Below are 19,130 nucleotides of genomic sequence, written 5' to 3'. Positions count from 1 at the left end.
AGTCAGCGTGCCCTCATGAATATCCATGGCATGCTGACATCATACCGTTCAACTGCAGCCTCCGAGTAAGACTTATTTAGTCTTACACGGAGGATTTGTGAATCCGGGGGACTGCTGTTACCCGTTATTTCCTGTGATTTCATTAAAATGTTGAAGTTAATATGAATTTGCATATATGCTTTATAGTGTGTTCCACAGTTCAGAAAAAAATGTTTAAGTTTGTTTTACTAGCCACACAAATTGCAATAAAGTTGTTTCATCTGTTGCAAAGTACATTCTTGTCATAGAGTTTTTTTTTCTATATTTTTATTTTATATTGCAATATGTAATTTATATATAACAAATTTATGAATAACAAGCTTTTCTAGTAATTCACAATGAACATCCTGGCCATTCAGCTCACCACACAAAAGTTTCTGAGGATACAACACACTAAACAAACTGACTTCCACATATGATGTACATCTAACAACACTCTCACATTCTACATTTCTTTTCTATGTAAACTATGTTTTGCAAAGGCAAGCAAGTGTAGATGGCCCACAGTGCTGTTCTGGGGAAAAAAGAAAACAATAGTATCAGAATACGTAATGTTGTATCATGTTGATTCATAGACCATTATCTTGAAATACTAGCAACACATTTATTTTCCTTTGTTACCATTCTCATAGACATATACCTAGTTCATAGGTTCATAGGTAGGTATTAGGCTATCTGCCCGAAGGCATTTATAAGCCTAGCCAGAATGTGGTGGCTTTCGCCGCCCCCTTAGATTAGTTCCCTGTGCCTCTGTCCAGCAGAGCCACTGAAGTGATCCACAAGGTAAACTTTTTGTTTCCCATCCACTCGTCATTATTTTACAAAATTAATTTTCTGTGAAATGAAGCCACATTGAGCAAACTTTCTCTCCACTGACTAGTCTTGACCATTCTGCACCCTTATTACAGACCTCACAAACTAAACCCTGATGCACAAATCTGCTTTTCTGTATTAGGTCCCAAAACCTGTGAATCCATACAGACCTGACTTAAAAATACATCCTCTTAACCAAAATTCCATTCCTAGCCGAAAATGCACCTCCTGAAAATGGTGAATTGCCAGTGTAATATCTCAAACCATATAACCTAATCAGCCCATAAACTCCCACTTACAGACTCCTCCCCTATTTCCACTATTTTAACCTCTCCATACTTAAGTTCTTCAAACTTTATGTCAGTATTATAAGCAATTTCAGTCATCTATATAACCCTCTATTAAAAATGTAATTTGTGTATAGATGTATGTAACAATGCAATGCATGTTTTATAAACCTGCTCACCTGTCTCTATGACTCCTGTAATTCCTGTAAATTCTCAACAATTGTATAATTATATATACTTTACCTTTTACATACATCTCTGTAATTGTCAGATGTTAATGCTTTCCTAGGCTGAGCCTGAAACTGGTCATTTGTGATCAATGCCTTACCTTGGTTAACAAATTTGAATAAATAGATAACTTACATATCCATATGTGCCTTTTCCTCCCAATATAAGTTTGGCTTTACTAAGAACACACACAGCATGAATATGTCTATGAGCATCTCCTAGACTCCTACTCTGAAGCAAAACATTTCTTGTTGTACTTTGGCATGAAAATTCTAGGCAAATTCTAACTTGTTGTCTCAGACTGACATCTTTGCCGTCATATTCCTGATTCTGTGGTCATTAAAACACTTGTTCAACCATGTCAGTGAGTATGCCTGATTCAAGTTGATTGATAAATATACATACTGAATCAGATACAAGATTAGTCTTAGAAAAAAGAAAAGTGGTGCTATTTCACACGATATGAGACACTGGAGTGAGATTGAAGAGATCTGCATTAAGAGAAAGTTTTGTTTACTACCAAAAAGTGGAGAAGAGCTTTAGGGGGTTCTCTTATAAAAAAATACTGATTTTAATTTGTAAGGACAACATTTTGATTGTCCTCCTTTAACCAACTCAGCTGATTGTCCCTTAATTGTGGGGAAGTTGATATTGTTAATAGGCAACTCAATGTTAAGAAGTTTGAAGAATATAGTTCCAAGAATTCAGGGAGATCTGCCTATTATATCATGTTTAAGTGCTTGTGGGATGTGTGACATAAGCGATAGTTTAAAGACTTTATATATTGGGGGTATAAGGTATGGCATTATAATAGTAGTTAGTGGATAAATGATATGATTAGGACCAGTGAAGAAAGTTTTACAAGGTGAGGTGGGGGGTATATTGGTTTAAGTAACATCTATGGGCTTAAACTTGTTTTTGTGATATTGTCCATGCTTTAGAGGTGCTATTAGAACTCAGGTAAGGACATTTACTAATTAAATTCGGATGGAATCTCTAACAAGCTCTGTGAAGGTAATTTGTTTATGGGAAATATCAGATAATAGATTGGTGCATTTTTTTAAGGATACATTACATGTAAGTCATCAAGAAATCAAATAGTGAGAAAATGCTTGATTAAATTAGTTCAATCTGTTCAGGGTAGATAAAATACCCTTTAAAATGTTTGCTGACTAATGTTCATAGTTTCAATAATAAGCTGAATGTGTTAGAGAATACTATTTTAGGTGATCAGTTTGATGTGTTATTTATAACTCAGACTTGGCTTAATCAAAAGAGAAAACCTTCAACAATTCCTGGCTTTGCAGGACATATTTTCACAAGTCTATAAAGAAGTGGGGGTCATCTATATTTGTTTCATCACAATTCTCTTTTCTGGCTTCCTTCAGTGATGTAAATGCTGAATTTGTGTCAGAAAAAAATTGGTCTCTATAGGGATATTGCTGTTTTTCATCATTCTCTCAGTATTAGCAAAGACAATGATATTATATTATGCAATTACATTACTAACTAGTTTGTAGATAGCTTTGATATAGTTGTAGAGGATTTAGATGCCCCCAATAATGATTGGTCCATTCCTTGTTCTTCTTGTAAATCAATAAACAAACATACTCAAATGACTATTTGTGGCAACAGTATGGATGTCATATGTATAAATAGTAGTCTGACTAGTAGGCACAGTTGTACTGATTCTCATTTGGGAAGGACTGACAATCTATGCATTATCCTTCAGGTCAGACTAGTTATCACACCTCCTGAAATGGATAAAGCAGTAATTAAGAAATTGTATCATTCTGGTTTTGATGCAATTAATGCTGCTATTCCTTTATCAGACTGGGAATCACATTTTGATGGTCAGTCTATACGGGAATGTTGGATGTTATTTTATACTTACATCAATAAATTATATCACTTATTTTACTAATGGCAATGCATACATTAATTAATTTATTTTGCTTGTTTATTTATTTCTTGACTGACAGACCTCAATGGGTTTCCAGAGATGGCCTGCATCTATCACCCCTGAGTTTCCAGGTACTGGCTAAGGCTCTTGCCACCCCATATAGTGCCTCTTTTAGGTGGTGTTCCAAAGACCAAATTACCACCATAACAGCTATAAATAAATGCAATCTGAGGATCATGGTGCTCAATGCTAGAAGTCTAATCTCAAGATGCACTCACTCAAAGCACTCCTCAAAATAGAGAACATCGACATTTGTGCTGTAGTGGAGACCTGGTTTAAAGTGGCAGGAAGCACCCCTGCACTACCAGGCTATAACTCATTCCAAACCTTTCGGTCCCAAAACATAGACCAAACCTCCAAAACAGGTGGTGTCTCCATATTCATAAAGAATACGCACACCTCCAGACTAGTAGCTCAGCATAATGTATCTGAGATACTTCAGGTACAACTAACATTGGGTAAGACGGTGATCCAGGTCATAGCATGCTATAGGTCCCCAACCATGTCCCTAGACTCTTACTCCACATTCCTAAGCACCCTGAAATATATCAAGGTCCAGCTCAACACTCTCTTTCTAGGAGACTTCAACTACCCCTCCATCAACTGGGAAAACTACTCAAACACCAATACTCTGGCCCAACGCTTCCTGGAATTCATCAATTCCAATGCCCTGGACCAGCTCATTCTGACCTCCACTAGAGGAAGCAACATCCTTGACCTGGTTATTTCTAACATGGGTGACCATTGCTCTACACCAATAGTCAATCCCTCCCTGGTCAGTTCAGACCATAAACTAATCACCATGGAAATCCACATCTCAACCACACCCCCGCAAAGGTAACCACCTTGAAAAACTCCTTCAAAGTTGACTTTGAACTCCTAAAAACAGAGGTGACAAACTTCACGGCACCCATGCCAGTGGAAAATAGCTGCATGACTGCCAAATCATACACCAATGCACTGTACAAACACGTGCACAAATGCATGGAACTAGCCATACCCAACAGAACCAAGATGCTGTCCTCCAAAAACAGGAAGCCAATCTGGTGGTCCCCTGCCATTAATAAACTTTACAAAAGAAGGAAGAAACTGCTGCAGAAATAGATGAAGTCCCAGGACTGGAAAAACTCCATTATTAGCCTCAACAAAAAGTAGAGATCCCTCATCAAGTCCTCTAAAGCCAGCTATAAAGGCAGAATTGTGGCAGACAATAAAAACAATCACAAAGCCTTCTATAGCTATATCAAGAACCTCCATGGCAATACCCAGATTTGCTCTGAGATACTGCACAATGGTACCACCTATACTCAGCCAACAGATATTGCCAACATACTGTCCGACAGATTCAGTGCCAACTTTACCTCTCTCTCCTCCCCAAAGGACCAATCACAATACCAGAAGAATGCCAGGTACCCAGCATTACTGCAGCACAGGTTAAAGCTGCATTGTCCAAGGCCAAGAATACAGCTTCCATTGGACCTGATAAAATCCCTGGCTGTGTTCTGCATGAACTACAAAGCGAACTGGCACCACATTTGTGTGCCCTGTTCAGTCAAAGCCTCATCTCAGGCTTTGTCCCTACGAAATGGTGCACTGCTACAGTCAAAGGGGGAGCGAGTACAGACCCTGGGAATTATTGCCCCATTAGCCTGACAAGTCTGATATGTAAAGCTATGGAGCTCATCATCATGGACCTGATTAACAAAGATATAGGAAATCTCCAAACTCTAGACCACACCAATTTGGCTTTGTGAAAGGGAAATCATGCCTGCTCAACCTAGTTGACTTCTTTGAGTCAGTCACTAGGGTTGTGGATGAAGGTAAGGTAGTGCATACAGCCTACCTTGATCTAGCCAAGGCCTTTGATACCATTCCTCACTCGGGAATTATTAATAAACTCACCATACTAGGTATCAACCCCTATATCACTAGGTGGGTTGCAAACTGGCTCACAGATAGAGCACACGGTGTGAAAGTAGTGGACTCCAATTCAGACTGCTGACCAGTCATGAGTGGAGTCCCACAAGGATTGATCCTGTGTCCTCTCCTGTTCGACATCTGCTTCTCAGAAGTCCAGGCCAACACAAAGGGACTCTGGCTGACCAAGTTCGCAGATGACTGCAAGCTGAGAACCATTATTAACTCCCCAAGTGATGCAGGCATCCTACAGAAAGGCCTCACTGAGACCAATGACTGGTGTCGAAACCATGGCTTTAAGCTTAATGCCAAAAATGTGTTATCATCCCTTTTGGTAAAAACTCAGTTCCCACTAATTACCACATCGATGGGAGCCAACTGAACACTGAATGTGTTAAAAGAGATCTGGGGATGCAGGTTGACAGCAACCTCTCTTTCGACCACCACATTGCCACTGTGGTCAGAAAGTTCTGTGTGACACATCTCATTGCCAAGGGTTTGGCATCCAGGAAGAAAGAGGTCATCATCTCTCTCTACTCTTCCCTCATTAGACCAGTTATCGAGTATAATGCCCCATTTGGCATGTACCTCACTAGACACCTGCAACAGCTGGAAAGGTTACAGAAGTACCTCACAAAGAGGATCACAGGCATTAAACACATGTCCTACATGGACAGACTCAAAAGACTCCAGCTATTCTCTGTCTTATATCACCTACTTACAGGTGATCTCTGCTTGACTTACAAAGCCATGTCTGACCCAGGTCTGTTAGAAATGCTACATCTAAAGAAAACCCAATCCCTATACACCACATCCTCCAGAGACCTCAACCTCATTACTACAATCAATAGAACATGCTGGAGGGGCAGGTTCCTCACCCAGAGACTGCCCATGCTCTAGAATAGACTTCCCAAACATGTCAAACAGAGCACCTCCCTGACCATCTTCAAGAGAAATCTTGATGAATGAATGGGTAATAGAAATTTTACCCCAGGGATCACTCCAGTGGATCTACTTGATAGAGGCACTGGAAACTAACATTGGGCAGCACAATGCCAGGGGACTTCTATGAGCTAGGCTTGTAAAGGCTCCAGGGCCGTTAGCCAAGTGCACACTTATGAACCTATGAACCTATGGAAATGTCCAGCTTGAAGAATCCCATTCTCAAAGACACCGCAAAGAGAAATGCTTCAGGATTACTACTATCTCTCAGGAAGCTGTTTGGTATTAGTGCTACTGTTTTGCTTCTGAAGAGAGAGAAGGAGGAAAGGATCATTGATTCCTAGCTGTGTGATGCTGTGCTGAGACCAGCACTACCTCTATTACCAGAAAGATAGTACCATCAATAACTGGCTCCAAACCTCATAGTCACTACTCCCTCTTCAACTACATTATTAACCACCTGGAACCATGAATGTGGTCTTTCTAACCTGTCTGTAGCCTGATTGGTTGAAATGTACATGCTGAGACAATATACCAATTATTCTATGTCTACTGACCACCACCTAGTACTTAAACAAACTGACACAGTGTGTGAGAGATTTAGTTATAATAATGATAATAATGCAATTGGAGACAAAGCTCTTATACAATCACAACAAATGGCATACAGGTTTTCAGTACCATACAACACCACGCTAAACCAATTACACACACAGCTCTGACCAAACACATAGATCTACATATGCTGAGGTTCCTTAAAAGAACCTACCAAAGCCACAAAGCCCTCCTAAATGTAACATGAAAAGCAAGTATCAGCAGCAGCCTCACAAACACATAACACATAAAGCATCCATCGTGAGACATACATCTAAGAGTAATGCTGATTTAATTCAGAAGCCCATGATGCAACCCTCTATATAATCCAATGCCCCAGTAGTGGGTGACTCCTTAGTGAGACACACCAATACATCAGTCACCAGGCTGAGTAAGTAGAGGGTCCCAGTCAGTTGCCTATCAGGTGCTAGGATTTGCCACAACACATATGCACTCTCATGTCCTTGCACCACAAGTACACATATGATACAGTTATGATGCATGTGTATATAAATTACTTGAGACATACCTCTCTGGACGATATGAAAAGAATGAAGACAGACATGATGGACCTCTTTGAATATGTGTCTGAGGCAAGCATGAACCTAGCTTTGAGCAGCATTCTTCCATCATTAAGTATGATGCCACAATACTAACAAAAGATTATTGATTTCAACAATTGGCTTAGCTTCTGGTGTGTGTGTGTGTGTGTGTGTGTGTGTGTGTGTGTGTGTGTGTGTGTGTGTGTGTGTGTGTGTGTGTGTGTGTGTGTGTGAGTGTGTGTTTGTGTGTGTAAGTGTGTATATACATTTATTTATTTAAGTTTGATGAATGGGGAAGTCCACTGGGCCAAGAAGAGCCCGTTTTCAGTGGAGGCCCGGAGAGAAAAGCTTCACAATAATTACAAGTTACATTTCACATGTTACAAAAGGACATAGTTCATACAGCTATTTGCAGATAAGCTTCATGATATTTGCAATTGGCTTGTCACAATGTTACAAAAATGAAAAGACGTAATTCAATACAGAAATTTCAACATTTACATAAAGTGAGTTTTTTTTTATAAACTCAGTTGTATGTTTAACATTTCAAAATATATAGCTAATAGCCATTAGTAAGTTAGGAAAATATTATGCACAGAGAGGGTAATAGTATATTTGAGATTGGAGAGTATAATACAGTAGATATTAGAGAGAAAATTCGTTTTTGGTAAGGGAGGGATTGTTTTGGGTGGGATGAAATAATAGTAGAGGTAGTTGTATGAGTCAGTGCAAGGTGGAATGGGGGGGGGGGTGTTTAAGTTGGAGCATGGCAAGGGCATGGTAGGTGTGTGGGGAGAGAGTTCCACTGTTTAGCTAAGGCCAGGAGGTTTTGCAGGTTTGTAGACCTGAAGGAGATTTTGTCTTTTGGATCTGAGTGAGCAGTTGGGAATGCAAGGTTTTAAGGAAGTAGCAAGAGCTGGGCAGTTGGCAGGTTTAAAGATGAGCTTGTGGGCAATGATGAGTTGTAGGTAACTGAGGTAGTTGGGTAGTTCAAGCCATTTGAGGGTGAGGAGAGAGTGGCAGTGGTGGGATGAGTTTTTTGAATTGGTTGCAAATTTGGAGATCTTGTGGTAGCAGGATTCAAGTTTGGACCGAAGGCTAAGATGGAGATTGGTGAAAAGAGGAGCACCATGCATATAGGTGGGGAGTAGGAATGTCGATGCAAGAGTTTAACAGGTAGAGGGGCTTAGGAAGTGGTTGTGCCTGTAGAGGAGATCTAACTTTTGGTGGGTTTTGTTGATTGCAGAGCAGATGTGAGTGTTCAATTTTAGTTTTTCATCAATAATGATGCCAAAAAGCTTGGTGTTGGGACAATTTCAAGGAGGGTGTTGTTTTGGCTCTGGATGGTGAATGTGGATTTTTCAATAGAGATTTTGGTAGGAGGAAAAACATTAGTTTGGTTTTATTTGCATTTAGTGCCAGATGGTTAGACTGCATCCAGGTTTCTGTTTTGTGGAAGGCTAGTTGGGTTTTTGCTAGGAGCTCGGAGGGGGAGAAGGCTGAGCAGATGAGTGTTGAGTCATCTGCATATTGGATGATAGATGAGTCTGGGATGGTTTGGTGAAAGTTGTTAATGAAAAGATTGAAGAGAAGAGGGCCAAGAACAGAACCTTGTGGGACACCTGTGGGTGTGAGAAGGAAGGGGGAGGTTGAAGTTTTCCATTGGACAGCATGCTGGAGGTTGGAAAACCAGGCAATGGTGGTGGGAGAGAGGTGTAGGGGGGAGAGTTGGGATATAAGTAGGGTGTGTGAGATAGTATCAAAGGCCTTTGACAAATCTAGGAATAGTGTGGATACGAACTTGCCTGAGTCACGTTTGAGGTTTATGGTTTCAAGAAAGGAAAGAAGGGCAGTCATGGTGCTGTGGCCAGGGTGGAAGCCGTGTTAGGTAGGGGAGAGGAGATTGTTTAGTGTTGGGTGTAGCATGAGTTGTGCTTGTATTGTTTTCTCTAGTATTTTAGAAAGAGGGGAAAGGATGGCAATAGGCCTGAAGTTGGTGGTATCAGTATTTTTGCCACTTTTGTGGAGGGGGATGATTTAAGCATGACACCAGATAGAAGAGATGTAGGATTCTTGTATGGATCTATTTATAAGAATAGAGATGAGATAGGCAATGCTGTGGGCAGATTGTTTGAGGAAGGTGGTGGAAGGTTGTCGGGTGCATTGCGACAGGGTTTGAGTTTGAGGAGAAGTCTTTTTATAGCGTTTGTGGGGATGGGCTTGAGGCAGAAGGATGTGGAGGAAGGTTGATGATTGGGGTAGTGGTTGGGGTACGAGGGTGTGGTGGTGGAGGAGGGGGTGGGAAGGAGGCTGATAGTTTAGCAATGCAGTCTATGAAGAAAGAGTTGAACCAGCTGGCTGTTTCAAGGATGGAGAGGTTGGGGTCTGGGCAGGGGGTTTCTTTGTTGCCAGGATGCAGCATGGATGAGATGGAGTCCCAGAATTTTGGGGATTTGTTGAGTGCAAGGACTGGAGTTTGGAGTAGTAGGCTTAGCGGTCTTTAATTATTAGTTTTTTTGTGAGTTTCGCAGTTGCTTATACTCTAGGAGGGTGTTAGGGTTTTCATGTTTTTGATATTGTTTCCATTTTTTGTCCCTTTTGTGCAAGGCTAGTTTAGTATCTTTTGATAACCATGGGCAGGGATTGGTTTTGATGCATTTGGTTCGGGGGGGGGGGGGGGCTTGCTGATTGAGAAGGGTTAGGAATGAGTGGTTAAAGTAGGAAACAGCATAATCTAGATGAAGGGTTTTTAGAGGGGACCAGTTAGTATTCTTTAAGCATTCAGAGAAAGTTAGAGGGTTGAAAGAGGAGAGGTTGCGGGTTTGGATGTAGTGGTGTTGTTTATGCAGTGGAGATAGGAGATGGTCGGCGAAGGCTGGTAGGTGATCGCTGAGAGGATCAGGTAATGTTCCGGTTTTAGTGATAAGGTTTGGGTGAGTTGTTTAGGATCCAGTCAATGATGGTACCGGAGGTACCATCTTTATTTGGTCTGGTTGGAGATTGTATTAGTTGGGAGAAGTTGTACAGGTTGACTGTGTGGGACAGGGCTTCAGCATTAATAGTATTCCAGTTGATGTTGTTATCACCAAGTATATAGGTTTCATTTTTTATATTGGAAGAGAACCAGGACAGGATGTTTTCAAGAGTTTTGATATTATCACCAGGGGGAATATAGAGGGCAGTGATACGTATGGACTTGTGGTTGTTTATTTTTAGCAAACCTTTTATAATTTCAGCTTTGGGATCCTATATATCAGCCTGGTACAAGATGGTAGACAGTCATAAATGCTTTGTTAGGGATGGCCTGGAACTATTTCCCCAAGGTTTTTGTATATTTGCTAAATTCTTGTCCAATCCCATAGTTCCTTTATAGGCAACATCAGTCTTCCAAAGAGTTCAATAGCAGAACAGAATTCAGATAGCATATAGGTATTGCTGCTCAGTGCTAGAAGACTTAACAAACACCTATGCTTCTTATAAGCATTTCTTACTCTTGCTATATGCATCATCACAGAGTCTTGGTTCAAGATTAAAGACAGCACAACAACACTACAAGGTCTCAATGCCTACCACATGTTCAGACCCAATGCATAAAATGAAGGCACTAAAGGCATTTTTTTTCTCCACATTCTTAAAAAAAATTCATCTCTAGACTCATTATACAAGATAACAGCTTGGAACACCTCCACATCCAACTTACTGTTAACAAAACCCCATATAATTTCATAGCTATCTATAGGATCCTATCTATACCCCCTCATCTCATACTTCCTACATAACCAATATGGAGTTCCTATGCATCAAACCAAACACCATTCTTCTAGGAAACTTCAACTACCCCTCCATTAACTGTGAGACTTATACAAACTCAAACATATATGCCCAAACATTTCCAGACTCCATCAATGTAACTTCATCAATATAATCTCAATGGACCATTTAGTCTGCACCCCAAGTGGGGCAATAAAATCTTGGATTTGGTACTAACTGATATGGAGCAGCTTTGCTAACAACCATTTGTAACTTTCTTGTTAGTCAAATCAGACCACAAGTGACCATAAGACTGAAGCATGAATTATCTTCCAATAACATTGTATTCACAGATTATGTGAAGACTAATCTAGTAACTAGTCTAGTCACTGATATTCTGTCCTGCCTTATATAAGTGGTACATTTTGGGTTATCTCTGCTTAATATCTGAGCTTTGGCTAGCTAAGATCTACCTGAAATCAACTGGATATATAAGTGAATTTAAGTACACTTTTGTCTGCTCTTTTTCATATAGTACTGTATTTAATTTATTTATTTGTGTTTCTCACTGAATATTAACTCAACTGAAGTTGTAGCTGTCTCTCTACAGAGTACTTGTTAGAATTTCTGTGTAGCCATTGATAGCACTGAGGGGTATTTTCACCTCATCACTGATATTCTGTTCTGCCTTATATAAGTGGCATTTTGGGTTATCTCTGCTTAATATCTGAGCTTTGGCTGGCTAAGATCTACCTGAAATCAACTGGACATATAAATGAATTTAAGTACACTTTTATCTGCTCTTTTTCATATAGTACTGCATTTAATTTATTTATTTGTGTTTCTCACTGAATATTAACTCAACTGAAGTTGTGGCTGTACAGTTAGTTCCCCACTCACCCTCCCTGTTCTTGTTTTGGTGTTAATGTTGGCGGCATTGAAACTGCCCGCCCCTCTTGTAGATTTGTATTTGGATACTTCTTCTGGGCCCATCTCATTTGCTCACTCAAATGAGTGCAGTGAGATCATGTTCTGAGTTCAGGTACTCCTACTGTGTACAAAGAAAGCATTTAGGAAGGACAACCCCTGTAGCCTCTTAATCCTGCTCTGTTCCCACCCTAAAAAAACTTAAATAAATAACTATATATATATTTTTTATTCAGCTGCTCTTACTGTAACTATCTTAGTTGCTGTTCTGCATGCTATCTGTTCATTTGCTCTTACTCTGCACTTATTACTGTTGTTAGTAGCCTTCTAATTTACTGCCTTCTGCACTTGTTTTTTAGTCATTTGTTAATTTAATTGCATTTATTTGAACTGTATTTTACCGTAGTGCTGCTACACACTCGGGTGTGCTGGCCTACACTGCAATTTGAATTGTATTTACTGCTGTTTTAGCTGCTTTTCTGTAAAAAAAAAATTCTAAGCTTGTTTCCTGCCTTTCCTGTAACTAGTCTAGTCCAGATACAGACTTGCTGTATCCAGGACTGTTGGTAAGCTTCTGAGCCCCCAAGCCTTTCTGTGTTGGAGGCAAGCCTTCTAGCTTATCAGTAGGAGTGGTAAGCACTAGGTAGCCTATCTACCATGGGAAGAGTGGGTTTTGGCCCAGAAATTGTAGTTCATTGGCCATTTGGGCAGTTTTTCCATCTCTTTCCACTTTCTGGTTTAAAAGCCCGTTTTGCGTGTGGTCCCCGCCTTTCCTGTAACTAGTGTTGTCCAAGTACAGATTTGCTGTATCCATGACTGTTGGTAAGCTTCTGAGCCCCCCAATCCCTTCTGTGTTGGAGAGAAACCTTCTAGCTTATCAGTGGTAGTGGTAAGTACTAGGTAATCTATCTACCACAAGAGAAGTGGTTTCTGGCCCAGAAATTATAGTTTATTGGCCGTTTGGGAAGCTTTTCCATCTCTTTCAACCTTCTGATTTAAAAGCCTGTGTTGGCTCTTGTTTCCTGCCTTTCCTGTTACTAGTCTAGTCCAGGTACAGATTTGCTGTATCTAGGACTCTTTGCAAGCTTCTGAGCCCCCCAAGCCTTTCCATGTTGGAGGTAAGCCTTCTAGCTTATCAGTGGGAGTGGTAAGCATCAGGTAGCCTATCTACCACAAGAGGAGTGGTCCCTGGCCCAGCAATTGTAGCTATTGGCTGTTTGAACAATTTTCTTCCATCTCTTTCAACTTTCTGGTTTGAAAGCCGCACTTGCACCTGTTTCCTGTCTTTCCTATAACTAGCCTAGTTCGGTTACAGAGTTGCTGTATCCAGGATTGTTTGTAAGCTTCTGAGCCCCCCAAACCTTTCTCTGTTGGAGGGAAGCCTTTTAGCTTATCAGTGGGAGTGGTAAGCACTAGGTAGCCTATCCTCCATGGGAAGAGTGAGTTTTGGCCGAGAAATTGTAGTTTATTTGGCTGTTTTGGCAGTTTTCCATCTCTCTCAACGTGCTGGCTTAAAAGCCTGCATTTGTACTTGTTCCCTGCATTTCCTGTAAATAGTCTAGTCCAGGTACAGATTTGCTGTATCCAGGACTCTTTGTAAGCTTCTGAGATCCCCAAAGCTTTTCTGTGTTGGAGGGAAGCCTTCTAGCTTATCAGTGGGAGTGGTAAGCATTAGGTAGCCTATCTACCACAAGAGGAGTGGTTCCTGGCCCAGAAATTGTAGCTAGTGGCCGTTTGGGCAGTTTTTTCCATCTCTTTCAACTTTCTGGTTTAAAAGCTGCACTTGTGCTTGTTTCCCACCTTTCCTGTAACTAGTCTAGTCCAGATACAGAGTTACTGTATCCAGAACTGTTCATAGGTTCATGGGTTCATAGGTTGGTACTAGGCTATCGGCCCTAGGGCCTATGCAAGCCTAGCCATAACAATTCCCTGGATATTTCTTCCCACAATATTTACTTCTCTGGACCCCTGTCTAGCAGGGCGACTGACATGATCCCCGGGGTGAATTTCCTATCTCCCATCCAATCATCAAGGTTCCTTTTGAAGAGGGCCATGTATGGGCAGTCTATTCCAGAGTATGGAGAGTCTTCGGGTCAGGAAACTATCCCTCCAGCATGTTTTGTTCATTGTGATGACAAGGTTTAGATCCCTGGAGCATGTGGCTCTGTGGGATTGGGATTTCTTTAAGTGGAGCATGTCCAACAGCTCAGGGTTTGACATGGCCTTGTATGTTAAGCAGAGATCACCTCTGAGTAGACGATATGCCACAGAGTATAGCTGGAGTTTTTTTAGATGGTCAGCATATGGCATCTGCTTTAGGCTTGTGATTCTTTTAGTGAGGTATTTCTGTGGCCTTTCCAGCTGTTGCAGATGTCTTGTGAGGTACATACCAAACGGGGCATTATACTCTATAATGGGTCTAATGAGGGATGAGTACAGTGGGGCAATGACCACTTTTTTTCTGGATGAAAAGCCCTTAGTGATGAGGTGTGCCACATAGAAGTATTTCCTGACTGTTGTGGTGATGTGGTTATCGAAAGTGAGACCACTGTCCACCTGTGTCCCTAAGTCTCTCATCACACTTTCGATGTTTAGTGAACTGCCACCTATGTGGTAATTCATGAGTGCACGTTTTTTTCCAAAGGGGATAACTATACATGTCTTGGCATTAAGCTTGAGCCCATGGCTCTGGCACCAGGCATCTGTTTCTGTAAGGCCCTTTTGTAGAATATCCACATCATTTGGGGATTCAATAATGGCTCCCAGTTTGCAGTCATCTGCGAACTTTGTTAGCCAGAGTCCCTTAGTGTTGGCCTGTACTTTAGAGAAGTAGATGCCAAACAAGAGTGGTCCCAGGACTTAATCCTGAGGTACTCCACTTGTCACTTGCCTGGAGCTGGATTTGGAGTTGGCTACTTTTACAGTCTGGGTTCTGTCAGTAAGCCAGTTGGCAACCCATCGAGTTACGTAGGTATTTATGCCCAGCTTAGTAAGTTTATCTATGATTCCAGAGTGGGAGATGGTGTCGAAGGCCTCGGCAAGGTCCAGATAGGCTGTGTGGACTGCCTTACCCTCGTCCATAGCTCTGGAGACTGATTCAAAGAAGTCATTTTCAGGAGACAAGATCAGCCCTTCATAAACCCAAACTGGGTGGGGTCCAGTGTTTGAAGGTTGCCAATGTCTTTGTTTATAAATTCCATGATAATGCATTCCATGCCCTTGCAGATCAGGCTTGTCAGACTGATGGGACGGTAGTTCCCGGCATCCAAGGCAGATCCTCCCTTGTGGAGCGGGATAAATGTAGCTGTGCACCACTCAGTGGGCACGAAGCCTGAGGTGAGGCTATGATTAAATGTGACAATTAGGTGAGGTGCCAGTTCATTTTGTAGTTCATGTAGTACACAGCCTGGGATGTCATCTGGTCCCATGGATGCTGTATTCTTAGCTTTGGAGAGTGCTGTTTCTACCTGTGTGGCCATGATTAGCAGAATTTGGCAATCTTTTGGTATTGAGATGGGCCCTTTAGGGGGTGAGAGAGGGGTGAAGTTGGCACTAAATCGATCTGCCAGGATATTGGCAATATCCTTGGGATCAGTATATTTAATGCCATTCTGTTGTAGCTCAGAGAAGATCTGAGCATTGCCATTTAGATTCTTGACATAACTATAGAATGCCTTGTGGTTGTCTTTGGAATCTTTGGCAATTTTATTTTCATAACTAGCTTTTGAGGATTTTATGAGGGATCTCAGCTTCTTACTGAGGCTGGTGAGGGAGTTTTTTGCATCCGGGGATTTTCCTCTTTTCTGCAACAGTTTCTTCCTTCTGTTGTATAGTTTGTTTATAGCAGGGGACCACCAGATTGGCTTCCTTTTTTTGGAGAAGAGCATCTTGGTTCTATTTGGGATGGCACGATTCATGCACGAGTGGATGTCCTCGTACAGTGCCTTTGTGTAGGATTCTGCAATCGAACTTCCAGATCCCGTCTGTGTGGGTGTCGTGAAATTTGTCACTTCTGACTTCACTAGCATGAAGTTGGCTTTGGAGAAGTTCTTTAAGGAGGTTTCCTTACTGGGGGGTGGGGGTGAGATGTGGATGTCAAGGGTGATTTGCTTATGGTCAGACCTGACCAATGAGGGGGTGACCACTAGTGTGGAGCATCTATCTCCCTGTTGGTAATGACCAGGTCTAGGATATTGGAGCCCCTGGTGGGACAATGGATTAGTTGATCCAGGGCGTTGGAATTTATGAATTCCAAGAACCGTTGGGAAAAGGAGTTGGTACCTGTGTAGTTTTCCCAGTTAATGGCAGGGTAGCTGAAATCACCCAGTATTAGGGTGTTTGGTTGTATCTTAATATTTTCCAGTATGTTTAGGAAGGTGTAGTGAGGATCTTGGGGCATGGTGGGGGATCTGTAGCAAGCTACAATTTGGATTTCAGTCTTACCTAGTGTTAGTTGCACCTGGAGAATTTCAGATGCATTGTGTTGGACAACTAGCCTGGAGGTGTGAATATCCTTGGTGAATATGGACACTCCTCCACCTTTAGTGTTTCAGTCTTGGTTTTGTGGCTGAAAAGTGTGGTAAGAATTGTAGCCTGGTATTGCAGGGGGTGCTCTCTGGAGCCTTGAACCAGGTCTCAGTTACTGCACAGATATCGATGTTCTCCATTTTTAGAAGTGCCTCGAGAGAGTGCATTTTTGAGGTTTAGACTTCTAGCATTGAGTAGCATTACCTTCAGATTTTGCATGCTTGTATCTGTTATGGTGGTGGTTTTATCCTTTGAACCTTGCCAAAAAAGGTACTATAGGGGTGGCAAGAGCTTTAGCCAGTAAAGTGAATCCCAGGGGTGACGGGTGCAGACCATCTCTGGCAAAGCATCCTGGTTTGTCGATCATGTCTTCCCAGGCAGACAAATACTGGATCCCCTTTGAATGACACCAGAAGCTTAGCCAATTGTTGAAGTCAATCATTTTGTCCTTATACTGTGGTATCATTCTGGGCGAAGGCAGGATGCTACTTAGGGCTAGGGTCATACCTGCCTGGGTCACATGATCCAAGAGCTCTTCCATGTCTCATTTCATGTAGTCCAGGGAGGTAGGCCTCAAGTCATTCACTCCAGCATGGACAATGACAGAGTCGTATTTGTACTTGTTGTGGAGTGACTTGAGTGCATGCATTATGTGGTGGATCCTGGCACCCAAAAGGCAAGCTTCTGAGCCCCGCAAGCCTTTCTGTGTTGGAGGAAAGCCTTCTAGCTTATCAGTGGGAGTGGTAAGCACTAGGTAGCCTGTCTACCATGAGAGGAGTGGATCTTGGCCCAGAAATTGTAGTTTATTGACCATTTGGACAGTTTGTCCATCTCTTTCAACTTTCTGGTTTAAATGACCACAGCTGCGCTTGTTTCCCATCATTCCTGTAACTAACCTACTGGGTAGCACTAGAAAGCCTTAAACTGATACAAGCCTTCTAGCTTAGAAGAGAGACTTTGGAGTGATTAAGTATCAGTTTTCTGTACTTTCTTGCTGTACTTAACTATTTTTCACCTAAACGCAGATTTTCCAGTGTTTATTGTGATTTAAAAGGTTGTTTTTTTCACATATTGTACTTATTTGACTGCCTGCACTTTTAAAGTCATTTTTTGTTTAAATAATTTGTTTAACTGTTGTAGGCTACACACTAAAGTGCGATAGCCTTTTCTGATTGTTTGTAGTCATTTAAAGCTGTTTTAAGTGTATTTTTTTTTACTGTTTTTGCCTTATCTTTTCAAAAAAAACAAAAAAAATTCCTTGTTTCCTGCCTTTCTAAGCTATTATAGTCCAGTTTTCAGGCTAGTGCTGAATTCAGGGCTGTGATACTAGTTTCTGAGTTGCCCATACCTTACTTGGATAGAAGGAAGTTTCTCTGTTCACCTGTGAGAAAGGGGAGCTTTGAGCAGCCTATCTGTCCCTGGAGGAGTGGTTCCAGCCCAGAAGGTAGTAGTTTATTGGCCATTTTGGGCTAATTTCTATCTCTTTCATTTCCCTACAATAAAAAACGCATTTCCATGGTTTTGCATGCCAGGCAGCGTCAGTTAGCTACAATTAAATTATTCCCGGCACCACTAAATCTCCTCTTCAGTTTTTCACTTGAAACTAGTCTAACTCTCAGCCTAAGCACTCAAAAAGCATCCTACAGCCCAGCACTTACTCAGACCTAATAGCAAGCACTAATATACCCTGACACTTGATTGCCCAGCAGGGCAAGGCTCTTTATTCACCCCTCACCAACCAAGCGACTAAGCAGCTCACCTTACTATTCAGGCATGACCAAAGGGCAATTTCAGGTGTACTCTCCAGTCCAGCTGGTGAATCTGGGTATCCTGAGGCAATGTTACAACTGCCTCATGTACACAGACAACCCTCTCCTCCTACCACAAAACACTAACATATGCGAGAGATGCAATTATACAGCCAAACTGGAGGCTAAGCTGTCTTCAACCAAGACTGGAACAGACAGTCAAGAGAAGGTTAACACTTGCACCACACCTCCAGCCACACATAGACCTACTAAAACAGAACTGGCAAAAAATACACATAAATACACAAAATCATACTCAGAGTCAGAGGCTCTAAATAAAAACCTGCAAAAGCATCAGAAACCTCCAAAGCAGACACCCAAACAATCTGCACCTCCCGTCACAAACCAGGCAACACATAAAACACAAAATCAGTGTGCCGCACAATTACAGCCCTTAAGGCGAGATAACATACCTAACACACTAGTAATAGGTGACTCTGTAGTCAGGCACACTGATGTCCCACTCACTAGGCTGGACAAGCAGAAGGTTACTGTTAGTTGCCTGTCGGGAGCCAGAATCCGCCACATAACACAAACAGTCAGGTCACTCCAGAATAAGTACAAATATGACTCTGTCATTGTTCATGTTGGTGTGAATGACCTGAGACCTACCTTCCTGGACTACATGAAAAGAGACATGGAAGAGCTCTCTGATCATGTAATCCAGGTGGTATGACCCTGACCCTGAGTAGCATCCTCCCCTCACCAAGAATGATACCTCAGTATAAAGAAAAAATGATCAATTTTAACAATTGGCTAAGCTTCTGGTGTCATTCAAATGGGATCCAGTGTC

Source organism: Protopterus annectens, chromosome 7.part1 (genome assembly GCF_019279795.1).
Source record: "Protopterus annectens isolate FY-2018-M chromosome 7.part1, PAN1.0, whole genome shotgun sequence".
NCBI lineage: Eukaryota > Metazoa > Chordata > Ceratodontiformes > Protopteridae > Protopterus > Protopterus annectens.
Note: the sequence above shows the minus strand (reverse complement) of the source record.